The sequence below is a fragment of the Protobothrops mucrosquamatus genome, unplaced genomic scaffold (genome assembly GCF_001527695.2).
Source record: "Protobothrops mucrosquamatus isolate PMUCROS unplaced genomic scaffold, P.Mucros_1.0 scaffold2686, whole genome shotgun sequence".
In the NCBI taxonomy this organism is placed as follows: Eukaryota; Metazoa; Chordata; class Lepidosauria; order Squamata; family Viperidae; genus Protobothrops; species Protobothrops mucrosquamatus.
The window spans coordinates 106529-116496 of NW_015388733.1; positions in this window are offsets into that span (position 1 = coordinate 106529).

Here is a 9968-nt window from a genome sequence, read left to right on the forward strand (position 1 = left end):
CTAATGATGCAGCGGGTGCATCCAGTGTCAATTAGCACATTTAAGTCCATTTGTGCCCCAGACTTAGGGATTATAAGCTTGGCGGCCAGTGAAAAAGACGGGATTTGTTGACTCACCATCGGATCGTTCTCTCCTTCATCGTCGCTGTCAAAGGAGGGTAGATCAGGGGCGGGTCCAACCGGAGTCCCAGTGTCCTCCTATGTGAGCCGGTTGGATTTTTCTCTCGTTAGCTGCTGAGCAGGCTTCTTTCGCATTGCTGGTTCTGGTCCGCTCTGCCATCGGGGGTAGCGAATTGGACAGGTGGCCGCTCGATGTCCTTCTTGTCCACACCGGAAACACTTGAAGGAAGGGCGTGTCGGTGGCCTGGGTCTTTCAGCCAATGTCGTAGTTGAGGGTTTTCGTGGGGGTGATTGCTGTCCGGGTAACCCTGGTTGCTGCTCGGGTTCGAGTGGGGGAGGCTTCTTATAGCGAGAGAGCTTAACGTCTAGCTTCACTGCTTTCTGGTACCACTCCTGTAGCCGATCAGGTACGTCTCGATAGATGCAAGCCCGAGAGAGGTGATCGTCCAATCCCTCAACAAAGTATTGAACCAGGGATTGTTCTGACCACCCCTCTGTTCGGCCTGCTAACTTGCGGAACTCTCGCACATAATCCAGGGCAGGTCTTCCAGCTTGTTTTATTTTGTGAATTTGTCTTGCTGCTTTGAGACCTATGGATGGGTCCTCAAATCGTTCTTTCAGACCTAAGAGGAAAAGGTGGGGATCTTCCAATTCGGGGGCTTGCTCACTATATAAATTATTCAGCCATTCAGCTGCTTCTCCCTCTAAGTTGGATGCAAATACGTCGACCATGGCACCTGGGTCCGGATAATGGTAGGCCCAACGGTTCAAGTGAGTGCGCCTTTGGTTGAGAAAAAAAATCAGCTTCTCTGGGTCTCCATCGAAGGTTGCATTGAAGGGTGGTGCAAAAACAGGTTGTTGCAGTCCCCACTCCGGTTGTTGATCCCATGGCTGCTGGGCTCCCTGCTGTTGATGTGGTGCCCCCAGTTGCAGTTGGCCCCTTCCTGCCTGCCAATCCCATGGCTGGTGGGCTCTCTGCTGTTCGACTGCAGGGGGTGGTGATGCCCTCTGCTGTTGTAGGCCCTGCAATGATTGCTGGACATGCTGGGCCTCCCCCATCTGCAAGCTGACCGGCTGCAGTTCTCCTGGCTGTTGCATCGTCTGAAGCTGCCGTAAAGCTTCTATTAGCTGTGGTAAGCTCAGCTGCTGCTGATTACTCCTCTGTGGGGGTTGCTTGGTTTCACCTTGCTGTAGGGGCCCCAGGCTGAGGTTTTCTCTCTGTGTAGGGCTGGAAGTTTTGGCAGGGGACCCCAGGGGTTGTAAAACGGTTTGTTCAGCAGAGGTGGGGCTGGGGGCCTCCCTCCACAGGAGCTGTTCTTCGCTTTGCACTTCTAACTCTTTACATCTCTTTGCCAGGTAGTCTAATGACCCACTGCGAACTGCAGGTGGATATTTCCCCTCACCCGAGTTTTCAGTGACAGACGGCTGGTGTGGGGGGGAAGGCAATATGTAAGAATTCCTTAGTTGTGACTCACGTTCATTTATTGGCAATGCTGTGTGGCTTTCTCGATGTTCTTCGCTTGGCCTTATCAGTTCCTCCTATGTTTTTGGCCTCGCTCCCAGCTGGGAAATCTGCCAGATTCCTCTCTCGCCCGGCTTGCCGGCTGTCTCTTCCCCCCCCCGGGGGAATTCCAGCAGCCATGAGGCTGTCCTCAGACAATTTTCTTTTCTTCATTTTCATTTTCTTCACCGAATCTTTTCCAGAACCTCTCAAGATTAGAGGGAGTGGATGGGGTTCGGGACCCCAGATGGTTGTAAAAGGAGTTGAGTCCTAAGCATGATGTCATATGTCTGATTAAGGAAACACTAAAAAGGACTTTCAGGCATATTTTCTCCTAAAAGCATTTATTAATGTTAAAGATACGTCAGCACAATATGGAGGAAATGCTTAGGACTGGCTTCTTTTCCGCTATGCATATATTTCTAAGCATTTCCCTCCCACCTTTCTTTGGGGTCATGGTTCACATCTTCCAATCAACTTGGAAGATGTGATTTACTTNAGCAGCTCCGTAGCTGCCTGCCAAGACCTTTTACTCCAAACACACAGAAACAAAAACAATACACACAGTTTAAAACCACAGCACACTACTTTGCCAGAGATTCAGCTTTTGTCCGTCACAGAGGTCCAAATGGCCACCACCACCCTTTTATAGCCTGTGGGGTGTGGTCCAGTGACTCAGCTTAATCTCTGGCACGTCTGTTTTTCTGCTGCGCACGCTTGTCGCTCCTACGCTGGCGTGGATCCAGCCACAACTTTTCGTCCTCACCTGGCTCCTGGCCAATCTGAGAAACACCGGGCTCCTGGCCAATCTCAGAACCACCTGGCTCCTGGTCAATCTCTTCTCCGTCGGAAGACACCTGAGGCATTGCCAAAGAGGAGGGTACTGGAGAGGGAGGCCTAGCCATCTCCTCTCCTTCATGTTCGGAGCCTTCTTCCTCCGATAAGAGGGGCTCACAAGACGGAGCCACAACAGAGAGTGACGAGACAAGGTAGCAGGAACCAGTGTTTTAATTGTGGGAAGGAAGGGCATTTCACAAGGAATTGTCCACAGCTAGCGAGAGAAAGGGAGAGAGAGCAGAACGTGTATAGGCTAATAGATGAAGATGAAGAATAGGGGAGTCAGGAGCCCTTGATATTAAGGTTCCACCAAGAGCCCTTGATAAACATTCAAGTGGGACCCGAAAAACAGGAATTGGTGTTTCTAATAGACACCGGAGCTTCTAGGACAGCGGTTCTCAACCTGTGGGTCGCGACCCCTTTGGGGGTCGAACGACCCTTTCACAGGGGTCACCTAAGACCATCAGAAAACATATTTCCGATGGTCTTAGGAACCGAGACACCGCTCCACATCCATCTCCTCATGGCCTCCTCCACCATTTGCAGAGAGAGAGACAGAGGCACTTTCGCTTCTCTTTTCTCTCTCTCTCTCAGGCGGACTTACCTCCTGCAGGGCTCCTGATTGGCCCTGTGCCTGGGTGCCCCACCCCCTGGGAGAAGCGCGGCCAGGGCCTCGTGGCCTTGGAGCCGCCCGGGGAAGCCCTGGGATCCCTGCTGGGAGCGGCCCGCTGGAGGCTCCGCTGAGTGGGCCAGCCCTCCCGCAAGCCGTGGCCCAAGGGAGACCAGCCCCTGCGATCCCCAGCCAGCCTGACCATTGGCCCCGCTGGCCGGGAAGGCGCGCCGAAGTCCAGGCTGCCGGGAAGGAAGAAGGAGATGCAGCAATGGTAGGAGAGGAGAGTCTCCTCCTGGGGCCCGGTGCTGGCGGCGGCTTCCTTGCCCCCCTCTTCCTCCTCCCCTTCTTCCTCCTGCTGCCCCCCAGGCAGCTCGGGCAGGCACCGGGACAAGAGGGGTGCCTGGGGGGGAGCAGCCGGGCTGGTGGAGGGGTTGGCAGGGGCCACGCAGCACCAGCCCCCACCACGGCTCCATTGATGGGTGGAGGGCGAGGCCAGGCAGCGCAGAGTCCCAGCTGGGGTGGCTGCTTCCTCGCCCTCCTCCTCTCCTTCTTCCTCCTGCTGCCCCCCAGGCGGCTCAGGCGGGCGCTGTCCCCACTGCAGCTCCATCAATGGGCAGAGGGCGAGGCCAGGCAGCGGGGAGTCCTGGTGGGGGCAGCGGCCGGGCCGGGGGCGGCGGGGACCCCCGACGATGCAGCTGTGCTGCCACCGCCGCCGCCGGAGCCACTGCCTCTCGTCCTGCTCCCCCTCCCCGCCTGTTCAGCTGACGCGGCGGAGGCCGGGCCGGGGGCGTCGGGGACCCCCGACGATGCTGCCGTAAGAGAGAGAGAGAAAGAGAGAGAGGAAAGAGAGAGAAACAGAGGAAAAGAGAAAGGAAAGAAAGAAAAAACAGAGAAAGAGAGAGAGGAAAGAGAAAGAGGAAAGAGAGAAAGAGAGGAAAGAGAGAGAGAGAGAGAGAGAGAGAGGAAGAAGAGAAAGAGAAAGAGGGGGAGAGGAAAGAGAAAAAGAGAGGAAAGAGGGAAAGAGAGGAAAGAGGGAGAGAGAGAAGAGAGAGAGAGGAAAGAGAGAGAAAGAGAAGAGAGAAAGAGGAAAGAGAAAGAGAGAGAGGAAAGAGAGAGAGAAAGAGGGAGAGGAATGGCGCTTCTCCAACCAGGCTGTTCTAGGACATCTCTAATAAATATACCCCAAGGCTGCTATTTAATTAATAGTACAATAAGAATTTCAGGGGTAGCCGGACAATCTTTTGAAGTCCCTCAAATAGAAGAAATAACTCTTAAATGGAAAAACTATGAAGCTAAGATCCAACCATTATACGTCCCAGCAGCTGAAGTAAATTTGCTAGGGAGGGACGTACTCCAACACTGGGGGTGGGGAATACAAATACTCAGGGAACAGATGTTAATATTAACTGAACAGAATGAGAAAGAAATAACTCCGATAGTTTGGGCCACGAAAGGAAACCAGGGAAGATTGCAAGTAACTCCTATAAAGATTACTCTCAAAAACACGGAGCCCATAAGGCAGAAGCAATATGAGATTAGTTTAGAAGGTAGAAGAGGGTTAAAACCAGTAATAGAAGAATTAATACAGGATGGATTGTTGGAACCAGCCATGTCCCCATATAATTCTCCTATCTTAGTGGTTCAAAAACCTGATGGGAATTTTCGCTTGGTAGCTGATTTGAGAAAAGTCAATCAAATAATTGTATCTCGACATCCTGTGGTCACCAATCCCTACACATTATTGAGTAGAATTCCACCAGAGCATCAATTGTTTAGTGTAATTGATTTAAAAGATGCTTTTTGGGCTTGTCCACTCGATCCTGAATCCCGGGATGTGTTTGCATTCGAGTGGGAAGACCCAGACACAGGAAGAAAACGTCAGTTCAGATGGACAGTATTGCCCCAAGGGTATACTGAAAGTCCTAACTTATTTGGTCAAATCTTAGAACAAGTCCTGGAGAAATTTGAAAAAGATCCAAAATTATCTTTTATACAATATGTGGATGATTTGTTACTCTCAGGGGAAAAGAAACAGGACGTAGAGAAAGGAACAAATGACTTGCTGAATTATTTAGCATCTCAAGGACTGAGAGTATCTAAAAACAAACTCCAGTATGTGGAAAGAGAGGTGAAATATCTAGGGCATTTGATACGTAAAGGCAGCAGAAAAATCACTCCCTCTAGAATAGAAGGTATAATAACACAACCACTGCCAAAAGATAAAAAAGCCCTTAGAAAATTTTTGGGACTGGTAGGGTATTGTAGACAATGGATTGAAAATTATGCAGAAACAACAAAATCATTGTACTCAAAACTGATAGACTCCGAACCATGGGTAATCGAGTGGTCGGAGGAAGAGAAAGAGAAATTCCAGGAACTAAAAGAGAAGTTAGAAAAGGCACCAGTCCTATCATTACCAAATTTAGAAAAAACATTTCATATTTTTGTTGCTGTAGAGAATGGAGTAGCCAAAGGGGTTCTAGCCCAGAAATGGGGGGGGGGGGGTGTTTGAAGAAACCTGTAGCATTTTTATCAAAACTAATGGATCCAGTAATAAGGGGGTGGCCGGTTTGTATACAAGCCATCGCAGCCACCGCCTTGGTAGTTCAAGAAAGCCGGAAGATAGGTTTTGGGGGGGCAATTGTAGTAAATAGTCCACACCAAGTAAGGAATATTTTGAACCAACAAGCTCAAAAATGGATGACAAACTCTAGATTAATGAAATATGAAAGCATTTTACTAGAAGATCCAAGCCTAGTAATCGTGACTGAAGCTAATGTAAACCCAGCTCAGTTTCTAAGTGGAGAAAGAGATTCGCAAGAAATAGAACATGATTGCTTAGAAACAATAGACTACCAAACAAAGGTGAGGGATGATCTGAAAGGAACTCGAAGCTGAGGACTTTGTTTATAGATGGGAGCTCCAGGGTGATAGAAGGGGAGCGAAGGAGTGCATATGCCATAGTAGAAGGAGGGTCATGGAAAACTGTGCAAGCTGAGAGATTACCAAGCCAGTGGTCTGCTCAGACTTGTGCATTAATGTGCATATGCATTAAAAATAGCTCTGAGGGAATTGGGAAAGGAAGGTGGTAATATATACACAGATTCTATGTATCCTTTTGGAGTAGCACACACTTTTGGAAAGATATGGAAAGAAAGAGGGCTGGTGAACAGTAAAGGGAAGGGATTAGCAAAAGAAGAATTGGTTACTGACATTTTAAATTTAATAACTATACCTCAGGCATTAGCCATAATTCACGTAGAAGCACACCGGAAGGGAGAGGGATTCGAAATCTATGGCAACAATTTAGCAGATGAAAGAGCTAAGGAAGCAGGACTCATGGAAAAGGAAAAAGAAAAAGGTTTTATAATGATACCTGAAATAGAAAAACAAGGGATACCAAAGTTCTCCAAGGAAGAGGAAGAAGCAATGAAGAAGGAGGGGGCAGTTAAAAATGCAGATGGGGAATGGGTGTTGCCAGATGGAAGAAAGATGTTAAACCGATCATGAGAAATCTGATCAAGAGGCTACATGAAGGGACACACTGGGGGGCACAGGCTTTAATAGATTTGATACAAAGAAAATATGTACGTAAAGGAATATACAGTTTGGCCTTACAAATGGTTAGAAAATGTATGGTCTGTCTGAAAACGAACAAAGCAGCACTAAGAAAACAACCGATGGGGGGAAGGGAGTTGGCAATACGACCTTTTCAAAGAATTCAGATTGACTATACTGAATTACCAAAAGCAGGAAGAATGAAAAATTTGTTGGTCATCGTGGATCATTTAACTGGATGGGTGGAAGCTTTTCCATGTGTGAATGCAAATGCTAGCATCACGGTCAGAATATTGTTAGAAAATATAATACCCAGGTATGGTCTTCCTGAAGTAATAGATAGTGACCAGGGGACGCATTTTACAGCAAGGGTAGTGAAATTAATTAATGAGGCTGTGGGAATTAAGTGGGATTACCACACAGCTTGGCACCCTAGTAGCTCTGCAATTGTTGAAAGGGGGAATCAAAAATTAAAACAAACTTTGATTAAACTAATGGAAGAAACAAATTTACCCTGGAATAAATGCCTCCCCTTGGCCTTATTAAGGATATGAACACAACCACGTAAAGATATTGGATTGTCATCATTTGAACTCATGTTTGGAATACCTTATATGGGGAAGGAGGGACTACCAAGAATTGAATTGAAAGATAAAATAATTAGAAAATATATACTCGAACTGTCCAGATGTTTTTCTCTCTTGCGACAGAAAGGCATTCTTGCTCAAACTCCACCCTTGGACTTTGCAGTACATCAATACAAAGCAGGACAGTAGGTATTGATAAAAGCCTGGAGAGACGAAAAACTAACTCCAACTTGGGAAGGACCTTACATCGTCTTATTAACCACTGAGACAGCTATCCGGACAGCTATCCGGACAGCTGAAAAAGGTTGGACCAATTACTCCCGAATAAAAGAGCCCGTGCCAGCCCCAGAAGAGTGGAAGGTGGAATCTCACCAAGGAGATCCACTGAAGTTAAAGTTCCGAAGGATGTAACGGACTAATAGTCAATCTTACTGACAGAAGGAGGGGTACCGGATGTGCTGGTTTTGTGGGTGTCTTTGTGGGTGTTGTTGCTGCTCTCACTGTATTGATTGTGTGAGATAGGGTGTGAGATAGAGTGTGATATTAAGATCATAGAAGATGTATTGGAACGTTACAAGGTGGTATGTCTGGGGAGGTTTTCTTATTATACTCTTAAAACCTGCCCAACCATTAGAGCCGTGTACGCAATGCGTGAAAATGACAGAGAAGGGAAGATTGAGAATACAATGATATACCACACTATGATCCCTGAATGTTTACAGACTGACTTGACAGACTGCATTCAGAATGAAACACAATACAAACGCTGCAACACTAGCACAGGGGTAGAATGTTATGACCCAAAGGCAACAGGACCAGTAACTGCAAAAATATGGGTATATGCTTATAAAGGAGGGGGAAACACATCTCAAATGTTCTCATTAAGTCAAATCAGACAAGGTTATATAACTCACAATGAAACAAGGGGTGAAACCAGTGTGGGAGTGTGTTTTGATGCATGCCAAGCTATTAATAACGAACAAGGATCTGACAACTCGTTAGGGGTGAAATGTGAAAATTTGGAGTGGGAAAGAAGTTATATGAAGGAAAGGAAGTACTTATTTCAGAAAGCGTCTACAATAAGTACAGGGCAGGTTGCTTTTGCTCCAAGTTATGATTATTATGATTACTTTTATACAACTACAGTTCCAAATGAAAGAAGAAAAGGACCAAAAGGAATAAACATCAGTATGGGTAATACCAGGACTGATTGTATTCAAGGAAAATGTAACCCCATATGTATATATACCAATCAGTCACTGAAAAAAGGAATCCAATATGAAAGAATTGGAATAGGAATAGATGGAATCGGAAAGGACCCATGGGGTTGGCTAGTATTAAAATTAGAAACAACTAAAATAAAACCAATACGCAAAAGTATCTTTTGGTCTTATTATCAGGAATTCAAGAAATTAGAATTACCTGAATTTCCTAAGAAAGCAGTGAATATGTTTGTGCAATTGGCTGAGGAAATTGCTAAGACTCTAACAGTGAGCAATTGTTTTGTGTGTGGAGGAACAAATATGGGAGAACAGTGGCCATGGGAAGCTCAAGAATTAAAACACGACATTGTGGTAGAGATGTGGAAAAATAAAACTCTCAAATCACAAAAGGAAAAGAGGGAACTTGGGCATTAACCACAAGTTTAGTGGGAAAAATATGTTATGAAAGGAAAAGGAAGAATAGGAGTATAGCAGTTGGAAACATGATTTGCTTGACTATATGGAACAATGGCAGTTGGTGGGGAGGAAGTGGAATATCAAAGAAGGAGACATTAAGTGAAATAACTGAGATGGCTTATTTAAAAGATCCTGAAAACGACACCCTGGACTGGGTAGCCCCGGAAGGTATGTATTGGATATGTGGAAAATATGCCTATGGGTACCTACCCAAGGGGTGGTATGGATCTTGCATCTTAGGAATAATAAAGCCAAGTTTTTTCCTCCTCCCCATCAAACAGAAACAATTGCTGGGACTAACTGTATATGATGATTTATCAGATAAAGTCCGAGCAAAAAGAGCTATACAGCCAAGCGATATAAAAATTGGAAGTTGGAAGGATGATGAGTGGACTCCAGAGAATAACATCAAATATTATGGACCTGCTACTTGGGTGGAAGATGGTACTTTAGGTGCCAGAGAGCCCATCTATATCTTAAACAGGGTGATTCAGCTGCAAGCAGTGCTTAAAATAATTACTAATGACACTGTAAATACTCTGACACATTTAGCTAAGGAAAGCGTAAAATCTCAAACTTACATCATGCAAAATCGGTTAGCCTTAGACTGCTTATTAGCGCAGGAAGGAGGTGTGTGTGGAAAATTTAATTTGAGTAATTGCTGCATTGAAGTAGATGAGAGTGGAAAAGTAGTAAAAGAAATTACAAACAAAATGATAAAATTAGCTCATGTCCCAGTCCAAACCTGGAGGGGATTGACTTTAGATGGAGTAAATAATTGGTTTGGAGGATGGTTTGCAGACTGGAAGGAGTTAGCAAAATTTGCAATATTAGGATTCTTGGCTATTATGTTTGTACCATGTTTGATTCCTCTCATACAAATGCTAATAAAACGAACAATGAAGAGCATGACTTTAATAACAACTTCAATAGAGAGTGGGAAGAAAGAAACAATTTTAATAATGAAGGTAGGAAAACAGGGGTCGGGGGAAGAAGAGTCAGAATATAAAAACTTACTTACACAGGAACCTAAAGAAAATATAGGAAATTATGAACTACTAAAGGTATAAAAGA